Below are 10357 nucleotides of genomic sequence, written 5' to 3' on the forward strand. Positions count from 1 at the left end.
TCACCTTGTAACCTCCCAGCGATTAGAACAGTGCTTTGCACATAGTAAGTGCTTAATAAATGCCATCATTATTATTATCACAACTTCTCTGTGCCTCAGTTCCCTCATCTGTAAAATGGGGGTGAAGACTATGAGCCCCCTGTGGGACAACCTGATCACCTTGTAACCTCCCCTGAGCTTAGAACAGTGCTTGGCACATAGTAAGCGCTTAATAAATGCCATCATTATTATTATCACATAACTTCTCTGTGCCTCAGTTCCCTCATCTGTAAAATGGGGATGAAGACTATGAGCCCCCCGTGGGGCAACCTGGTCACCTTGTAACCTCCCCAGAGCTCAGAACAGTGCTTGGCACATAGTAGGCGCTTAATAAATGCCATCATTATTATTATCACGTAACTTCTCTGTGCCTCGGTTACCGCATCTGTAAAACGGGGATGAAGACTATGAGCCCCCCGTGGGCCAACCTGATCACCTTGTAACCTCCCAGCGATTAGAACAGTGCTTCGCACATAGTAAGCGCTTAATAAATGTCATCATTATGATTATCACAACTTCTCTGTGCCTCAGTTCCCTCATCTGTAAAATGGGGCTTAATACTGTAAACCCCCCGTGGGGCAACCTGATCACCTTGTAACCTCCCAGCGATTAGAACAGTGCTTTGCACATAGTAAGTGCTTAATAAATGCCATCATTATTATTATCACAACTTCTCTGTGCCTCAGTTCCCTCATCTGTAAAATGGGGGTGAAGACTATGAGCCCCCCGTGGGACAACCTGATCACCTTGTAACCTCCCCTGAGCTTAGAACAGTGCTTGGCACATAGTAAGCGCTTAATAAATGCCATCATTATTATTATCACATAACTTCTCTGTGCCTCAGTTCCCTCATCTGTAAAATGGGGATGAAGACTATGAGCCCCCCGTGGGGCAACCTGGTCACCTTGTAACCTCCCCAGAGCTCAGAACAGTGCTTGGCACATAGTAGGTGCTTAATAAATGCCATCATTATTATTATCACGTAACTTCTCTGTGCCTCGGTTACCGCATCTGTAAAATGGGGATGAAGACTATGAGCCCCCCCGTGGGCCAACCTGATCACCTTGTAACCTCCCAGCGATTAGAACAGTGCTTCGCACATAGTAAGCGCTTAATAAATGTCATCATTATGATTATCACAACTTCTCTGTGCCTCAGTTCCCTCATCTGTAAAATGGGGCCTAATACTGTAAGCCCCCCGTGGGGCAACCTGATCACCTTGTAACCTCCCAGCGATTAGAACAGTGCTTTGCACATAGTAAGTGCTTAATAAATGCCATCATTATTATTATCACAACTTCTCTGTGCCTCAGTTCCCTCATCTGTAAAATGGGGGTGAAGACTATGAGCCCCCCGTGGGACAACCTGATCACCTTGTAACCTCCCCTGAGCTTAGAACAGTGCTTGGCACATAGTAAGCGCTTAATAAATGCCATCATTATTATTATCACATAACTTCTCTGTGCCTCAGTTCCCTCATCTGTAAAATGGGGATGAAGACTATGAGCCCCCCGTGGGGCAACCTGGTCACCTTGTAACCTCCCCAGAGCTCAGAACAGTGCTTGGCACATAGTAGGCGCTTAATAAATGCCATCATTATTATTATCACGTAACTTCTCTGTGCCTCGGTTACCGCATCTGTAAAATGGGGATGAAGACTATGAGCCCCCCGTGGGGCAACCTGGTCACCTTGTAACCTCCCCAGAGCTCAGAACAGTGCTTGGCACATAGTAGGCGCTTAATAAATGCCATCATGATTATTATCACGTAACTTCTCTGTGCCTCGGTTACCGCATCTGTAAAATGGGGATGAGGACTATGAGCCCCCCGTGGGGCAACCTGATCACCTTGTAACCTCCCCTGAGCTTAGAACAGTGCTTGGCACATAGTAAGCGCTTAATAAATGCCATCATTATTATTATCACGTAACTTCTCTGTGCCTCGGTTACCTCATCTGTAGAATGGGGATGAAGACTGTGAGCCTCCCCGTGGGACAACCTGATCACCTTGTAACCTCCCCAGCGCTCAGAACAGTGTTTTGCACATAGTAAGCGCTTAATAAATGTTATTATTATAATTTGCCTTTGCCTTCCAGAGCCAGCCGGTCCCTTGGTCAGTCCCCGCCCCTCCCCGGCTGTCGCAGCCCGTTGTCCTGTCGCTCGGCCCGGGGGCGGAGGGACGGAGGAGGTGGGTTGGTCCGGGGGATCTGGTCCCCGCGGCCCCCGGGGCAGCGGCAGAGACTCATTCATTTATTCAATCGTACTTATTGAGCGCTTACTGTGTGCGGAGCACTGGACTAAGCGCTGGGGAAGTCCAAGTCGGTAACATCCAGAGACGGTCCCTACCCAACAACGGGCTCACGGCCTAGAAGGGGGAGACAGACAACAAAACAAAACATGGAGACGGACAACAAAACAAAACATGGAGACAGCTGTCAAAATCGTCAGAACAAATAGAATTAAAGCTCTATGCGCATCATTAACAAAATAAATAGAATAGGAAATATGTACAAGTGAAATAGGGTAATAAATCTGGACAAAGAATAATAACGATGGCATTTATTAAGCGCTTACTATGTCACTGTACTAAGCTCTGGGGAGGTTACAAGGTGATCAGGTTGTCCCCTGGGCGGGCCTCACAGTCTTAATCCCCATTTTACAGATGCGGTAACTGAGGCCCAGAGAAGTGAAGTGACTTGCCCAAAGTCACACAGCTGAGAATCGGTGGAGCCGGGATTTGAACCCATGACCTCGGACTCCAAAGCCCGGGCTCTTTCCACTGCGCCACGCTGCTTCTCATATATATACAATCAATCATATTTATTGAGCGCTTACTGTGGGCAGAGCACTGGACTAAGCGCTTGGGAAGTACAAGTTGGCAACATATAAAGACGGTCCCTACCCGACAGGGCGCTCACAGTCTAGAAAGGGGAGACAGACAACAAAACAAAACAAACAATTCATTCATTCATTCAATCCTATTTATTGAGCGCTTACTGTGGGCAGAGCACTGGACTAAGCGCTTGGGAAGTACAAGCTGGCAACATATAAAGACGGTCCCTACCCGACAGTGCGCTCACAGTCTAGAAAGGGGAGACAGACAACAAAACAAAACAAACCATTCATTCATTCATTCAATCCTATTTATTGAGCGCTTACTGTGGGCAGAGCACTGGACTAAGCGCTTGGGAAGTACAAGTTGGCAACATATAAAGACGGTCCCTACCCAACAGTGGGCTCACAGTCCAGAAAGGGGAGACAGACAACAAAACAAAACATATTAATTAATTCATTCATTCATTCAATCCTATTTATTGAGCGCTTACTGTGGGCAGAGCACTGGACTAAGCGCTTGGGAAGTCCAAGCTGGCAACATCTAAAGACGGTCCCTATCATATACGAGTGCTGTAGGGAGGGGAAGGAGGTAGGGCGGGGGGATAAGCGCTCAGTACAGTGCTCTGCACACAGTAAGCGCTCAATAAATGCGATTGAATGAATGGGGAGGAGGAGAGGGAAAAGGGGGCTCAGTCTGGGAAGGCCTCCTGGAGGAGTTCAGTAGGGCGTTGAAGGGGAGGGGGCGGGCCTGGCAGAAACAGTGCTCTGCACATAGTAAGCGCTTAACAAACATCATCATTATTAGTGGAAAGAGCCCGGGTTTTGGAGTCGGAGGTCACGGGTTCAAATCCCGACTCCTCCAACTGTCAGCTGTGTGACTTTGGGCAAGTCACTTCACTTCTCTGAGCCTGTTCCCTCATCTGTAAAATGGGGATTAAAACTGTGAACCCCCCGTGGGACAGCCTGATCACCTTGTAATCTCCCCAGCGCTTAGAACGGTGCTTTGCACACAGTAAGCGCTTAACAAATACTATTATTATTATCAGAAGGGCAAAGCAGCTGTACCCTGGCCTCTCACTAAGTTTCCGCCCCCCGGGCCTGGGTTCGGATCCGGTCTCAGGCCTGCTGCCGCTGGGCTCCCTCCCGGACCCGCCGGGGCCCCGCTCACCGGGGGCGGCCGCTCACCAAGCTCCCTCCATGGCCGGAGGAGGAGGAGGAGGAAGAGGAGGAGGAGGAGGGGAGGTGGACAGGCTGGCTGTGACCCCCCCACCGCCCCCGGGCTGGGACTTTCCCCGGCTCCTCCCCCCAGGCCCGGCTCCCAACCGTCACGGCCCGGGCCCGCCCCTCCCCGCCCAGCAAAGACCTTCACCGGCCGCATCCCAATCGAAAATCCCGGAGTTCACCCCCGCCTCTGCAGACTAAGGGCCGCGCTGCATTGCTGCAACGCATGGCTGCATTGCTGCATCGCACGGTTGCAGCACACGGCTGCATTGCATCCCAGACTGAGCCCCTTCCTTCCTCCCCCCCCACCCCCCTCTCCATCCCCCCCTTCCCTTCCCCACAGCACCTGCCTGTACATATAATAATAATAATAATAATAATGGCATTTATTAAGCGCTTACTATGTGCAAAGCACTGTTCTAAGCTCTTGGGAGGTTACGAAGTAATCAGGTTGTCCCATGGGGGCTCACAGTCTTAATCCCCATTTTACAGATGAGGGAACTGAGGCCCAGAGAAGTTAAGTGACTTGCCCAAAGTCACACAGCTGACAATTGGTGGAGCCGGGATTTGAACCCATGACCTCTGACTCCAAAGCCCGGGCTCTTTCCACTGAGCTACACTACATATTTATTACTCTATTTATTTATTTTACTTGTTCCCAAGCGCTTACTACAGTGCTCTGCACACAGTAAGCGCTCAGTAAATGCGACTGATCGATTGACAGTGCTCTGCACATAGTAAGCGCTCAATAAATACGACTGATCGGTTGATATGTTGCCAGCTTGTACTTCCCAAGCGCTTAGTACAGTGCTCTGCACACAGTAAGCGCTCAATAAATACAAATGAATGAGTATAATAATAATAATGATAATAATGGCATTTATTAAGCGCTTACTATGTGCAAAGCATTGTTCTAAGCACTGGGGAGGTTACAAGGTGATCAGGTTGTCCCACGGGGGGCTCACAGTCTTAATCCCCATTTTACAGATGAGGTAACTGAGGCACAGAGAAGTTAAGTGACTTGCCAAAGTCACACAGCTGCCAAGTGGCGGAGCTGGGATTTGAACCCATGACCTCTGGCTCCAAAGCCCGTGCTCTTTTCCATTGAGAACAGTGCTTTGTACATAGTAAGCGCTTAATAAATGCCATTATTATTATTATTACAAGTCGGCAACATAGAGAGACGGTCCCTACCCAACAACAGGCTCACAGTCTAGAAGGGGGAGACAGACAACAAAACAAAACATGTAGACAAGTGGTATGGTATTTGTTAAGTGCATACTGTGCGTCAAGCACTGTTCTAAACGCTGGGGTATATACAGGTTGTTCCAGGTGGGGCTCACAGTCTCAATCCCCATTTTACAGATGAGGAAACTGAGGCACAGAGAAGTGACGTGACTTGCCCCAGGTCACCCACAAGACAAGTGGCGGAGCGGGATTAGGACCCATGTCCTCTGACTCCCAAGCCCGGGCTCTTTCCATCAGTATCATTATCACCATCGTCATTATCATTTATTTAGAATGTGAACCCTGGTTGGGACAGGGACTGTGTCTGACCTGAATACCTTGTAGCCACCCTAGTACGTAGTACAGTACTTGGCACGTAGTAAGTGCTTAAGAAGTGCTACTCTCCTTCTAAAACCCAGACCGTACACTGCACTCCTCTAATGCTAACCTCCTCACTGGGCTTCTATCTCACCAGCGGTCCCTAGCCTACATCCCGCCCCTGTCCTGGAAGGCCCTTCCTCCTCAAATCAGACAATTACTCTCCCCCTGTTAAAAGCCTTGTAGAAGACACATGGCTTAGTGGAAAGAACAGGGGCTTGGGAGTCAGAGGACATGGGTTCTAATTCCGGCTCCTCCACTTGTCTGCTGTGTGACTTTGGGCAAGTCACTAACTTCTCTGTGCCTGTTACCTCATCTGTAAAATAGGGATTAAAAGTGTGAGCCCCACGTGGGACAACCTGATCGATTACCCTGTATCTACCCCAGTGCTTAGAACAGTGTTTGGCACATAGTGCTTAACAGATAGCATTATTATTATTATTATTGAGTCCCTCTAAAACTAAGCCCTTCCTTTCCTCTTTTCCGACCCCCTTCTGCATCCCCCGACTCACTCCCTTTGTTCTTTCCTTCCTCCGCCCCAGCCCCACAGCACTTAAGTACATATCTGTAATTTATTTATTTGTACTGATGTCTGTCTCCCCCCGCACCAACCCAGGCTCTGTGCTCCTTGAGGGCGGGGAAAGTGTCTGTTTATTGTTGTATTGTACTTTCACAAGTGCTTAGTACAATGTTCTGCACACAGTAAGTGCTCAATAAATACAATTGAATGAACAAATAACACAGTTAGTTACTATTATTATTATTTACCATGGATAGGTAATAGGGTTGTAGTGACAGCAGACACTTGAAGATACTTGGAACCAAAGCACTCATGCATTATTTCGGGCATACAGCTTAACATAATGATGTCATTCCCAGTATTTTCTGTCAGTCTACTAGAATCCACCCAAACCTAACTAAGCCTTCTACCTTTGTTCCATCAACTCTGTGTTTCTCTCCCTGGTCTCTGTGGATGTGGGGTATTTGTTGTCAGGAGCCGAGATAGGGGGAGAATAAGCATTTAAAATGAAAGCACCAGACATAAAGGCAGGCAGTGCCTGATCTCGTGGGCAGAATACAGACTAGTTGGAAAGCTGACTATCCTGGATAAAATAGGATGAATTAAAATGAATTAAGACACCCTACTAGTTAATAGTCTCATTTCTGCCTTTCAGGTCTAAGACAATTCTAACATTCCCACAAGTCCTCTCAACTTTTCACCTCCTCTGGGGTGCCGGGAGCTTAGTGCTCTGGGGTCCTGAAACACTGAGGCATGACACCACTACCACCACCATAGTCAGTGGACCAAAATGACCCACTTCTCCAAGCTCCACATCAACCTGGCAACAACAAAAAAATATGCAATGCTCAGCCATAAATAGTGCCCAGGACCAGAAATGTGGAGATCCCAGATCATCCCCACTCACAGGCTGAAGCATCTTGCTGTGGGGTCCTGACAGAATCTCCCTCTGCCCCCGCCCCCGCAGCATCATTCCCATCTCTAGGTAAACACAGTGATCTTGGTTGAGCAGAATCTGCTGGATTTGATCCACAGCTCCTCAGTTTAATCCCAGGAATCCTGTTTTGAATCAAGCTGTTTTTTTTTTTGTTTGTCTTAAATGGTATTTGTTAAGCTCATACCAAGCCAGACACTATACCAAGCCCTGGGGTAATTACAATCTAATCAGGTTGGACACAGTTCATGTCCCACATGGGACTCACTATCTTAATTCTCATTTCAAAGATAACCGAGGCACAGAGAAGTGAAGTGACTTGCCAAGGGTCACACAGCAGACAAGTGGTGGAGTAAGGATTAGAACCCGGGTCCTCTGACTCCCAGGCTTGTGCTCTTTTTCACTAGACCATGCTGCTTCTCATGGTTGGGAGTAATTTGGTGCTTCACATCTCTAGCAATGGCCGGATTCAGGCACCAGCTGGTCTAGGTTGGCAGACAGCCCTGGCAGTTTCAGTCAATCATATGGCCTACAGGAGAGGAGGTAAGAGGAAGCTCTTCTAACCAATTATCCTCCTTCCTGCCAGTTTAGCCTTTTTTTTTTTTGCATGTCATCAGGTGAACAGTTGGAGGAGAAACAGTGTGGTCTAGTGGAAAGAGCACGGGTCCAGAAGTCAGAGGACCTGGGTTGTAATCCCACCTCTTCCACCTCCCTGCTAAGCGACCTTGGACAAGACACTTAACATCTCTTGGCCACAGTTTTCTCTCTGTAAAAAGAGTGTTCAGTGCCTGTCCTCTCTCCTGTTAAGACTGTGAACCCCATGTGGGACAGGGACTGTGTCTGGACTGATGATCTTGTAACTATCCCAGTGCTTAGTACGGTGTTTGGCACATAGTAACTGCACCACAAATACCACAATTAATATTTAGACCTCTGGGAACATTTGGAGCCATTTAAACCAATTGTAACTTTTCCCCTTTCCACAACCATTCGGTCTGTTCAGTGCAGACAGAGTCATAGAGCGACTCTACTGACTCCACTACCTGGCCTTGTATCTGCTCAATTCCTTATCTTCAAGTTCAAGGGGTTTAATGCAGCATATAGTAAAATACATGCAAAACCTTTTTTTACCTGCAGGACCCACTTAATAATAGTAATTGTGGTATTTGTAAAGCACTTACTATGTCCCAAGCACTGTACTAAGTGCTCTGGTAGATACAGTATATGCAGATCAGACACAGTTCCTGTTGCGTAGAGGGCTCACAATTAAAGTAGGAGGGAGAACAGGTATTGAATGTCCATTTTACAGATGAGGATAGTGAGGCAGAGAGAAGTTGTAACTTGCCCATGATCACAAAGCAGGCAAATGTCAGTAATTGAGAAGAATCTGACTCAGTGGTAGTAATGCTGTTCCAGACATTTAACTCCCTGCTCAGGCCCCCTGTTCCTCCCCCTCCTCCATCCCTCACCCACAACGATCTGGCCACCCACTTCATTAGTAAAATTAACACCGTCAGGTCTGAGCTCCCCAAAGTCACCCCTCCCCTTTCTCCACTCCCCTCCACCCACTCTCAACCCTCTCCTCTACTTTCTCATCCTTCCCAGCAGTATCTTCAGATGAGATCTTCTCCCTCCTCTCAAGTGCCACCCCATCCACCTGTGTTTCAGACCCCATTCCCTCTCATCTTATGAAAACTCTCACCCCTTCCCTCCTCTCCTCCTTAGCTTCCATCTTCAACTGCTCACTCTCCACTGGTTCCTTCCCCTCTGCCTTCAAACATGCCCACATTTCCCCCATGGTAAAAAAAAACCTCTCTTGACCCTCCTGCCCCTTCTAGTTATCGCCCTATGTCCCTCCTACCCTTCCTTTCCAAACTCCTAGAACAAGTCATCTGCACTCGCTACCTCGAATTCCTCAACTCCAACTCTTTCCTAGACCCCCTCCAATCTGGCTTTCATCCCCTACACTCCCCTGAAACTGCCTTCTCAAAAGTCATCAATGACCTCCTTCTTGCCAAATCCAATGGCTCCTACTCTATCCTAATCCTCCTCGACCTCTCAGCTGCATTTGACACTGTGGACCATCCCCTTCTCCTCAACAAGCTGTCCAACCCTGGCTTCACAGATTCCATCCTTTCCTGGTTCTCCTCTTATCTCTCTAGCTGTTCATTCTGTCTTCTTTGCGGGCTCCTCCTCCCCCTCCCATCCCCTGTTCCTCAAGGGTCAGTTCTTGGTCCCCTTCTGTTCTCCATCTATACTCACTCCCTTGGTGAACTCATTTGCTCCCATGGCTTCAACTATTATCTCTACGCTGATGCCTCCCAAGTCTACATCTCCACCCCTGTTCTCTCTCCAGGCTCATATCTCCTCCTGCCTTCAGGACATCTCCATCTGGATGTCTTCCCGCCATCTAAAACTCAACATGACCAAGACTGAGTTCCTTATCTTCCCTCCCAAACCCTGTCCTCTCCATGACTTTCCTGTCACTGTAGACAGCACTACCATCCTTCCCATCTCACAAGCCCACAACCTTGGTGTCACCCTCGACTCTGCTCTCTCATTCACCCCACACATCCAATCCGTCACCAAATCCTGCCGGTCTCACCTCCACAACATCGCCAAGATCTGCCCTTTTCTCTCCATCCAAACCACTACCTTGCCGGTTCAATCTCTCATCCTATCCCGACTGGATTACTGCATCAACCTCCTTTCTGATTTCCCATCCTCCTGTCTCTCCCCGCTTCAGTCTATACTTCACTCTGCTGCCCGGATTATCTTTGTACAGTAACGCTCTGGACATGTCACTTCCCTCCTCAAAAATCTCAAGTGATTGCCCATCAACTTTCACATGAAGCAAAAACTCCTCACTATTGGCTTCAAAGCTCTCCATCACCTCGCCCCCTCCTACCTCACCTCCCTTCTCTCCTTCTGCAGCCCAGCCTGCACCCTCCACTCCTCTGCCACTAACCTCCTCACTGTGCCTAGTTCATGCCTGTTCCGCCGTGGACCCCTGGCCCACAACCTTCTTCTGTCCTGGAATGCTCTCGCTCCACACATCTGCCAAACTAGCTCTCTTCCTCCCTTCAAAGCCCTACTGAGAGCTCACCTCCTCCAGGAGGCCTTCCCAGACTGAACCCCATCTTTTCCTCTCCTCCTCCTCCCCTTCCCATCGCCCCCCTCCCTCCCTCTGCCCTACCCCATTCT

The 10357-nt window shown here is 48.6% G+C and overlaps 1 protein-coding gene across 5 annotated transcripts in view; it reads right to left on the reverse strand.

Moving 5' to 3' along the window:
- Positions 1 to 4116, reverse strand: part of OPTN (optineurin) — a 28297-nt gene extending 24181 nt beyond the window's left edge. For 3 of the 5 annotated variants that reach the window (XM_038741317.1, XM_038741318.1, XM_038741314.1), the window contains exon 1: positions 2318 to 2350. The gene's annotated coding sequence lies outside the window, so the exon portion shown is untranslated. Of the gene's footprint in view, positions 1 to 2317; positions 2351 to 3951; positions 3971 to 4041 lie in introns of those variants that run through there. The other 2 variants (XM_038741315.1, XM_038741316.1) reach the window with 2 other exon arrangements.
- Between the last annotated feature and the right edge of the window lie 6241 nt (positions 4117 to 10357).

This window comes from Tachyglossus aculeatus, assembly GCF_015852505.1.
Source record: "Tachyglossus aculeatus isolate mTacAcu1 chromosome 12 unlocalized genomic scaffold, mTacAcu1.pri SUPER_6_unloc_1, whole genome shotgun sequence".
Taxonomy (NCBI): Eukaryota; Metazoa; Chordata; class Mammalia; order Monotremata; family Tachyglossidae; genus Tachyglossus; species Tachyglossus aculeatus.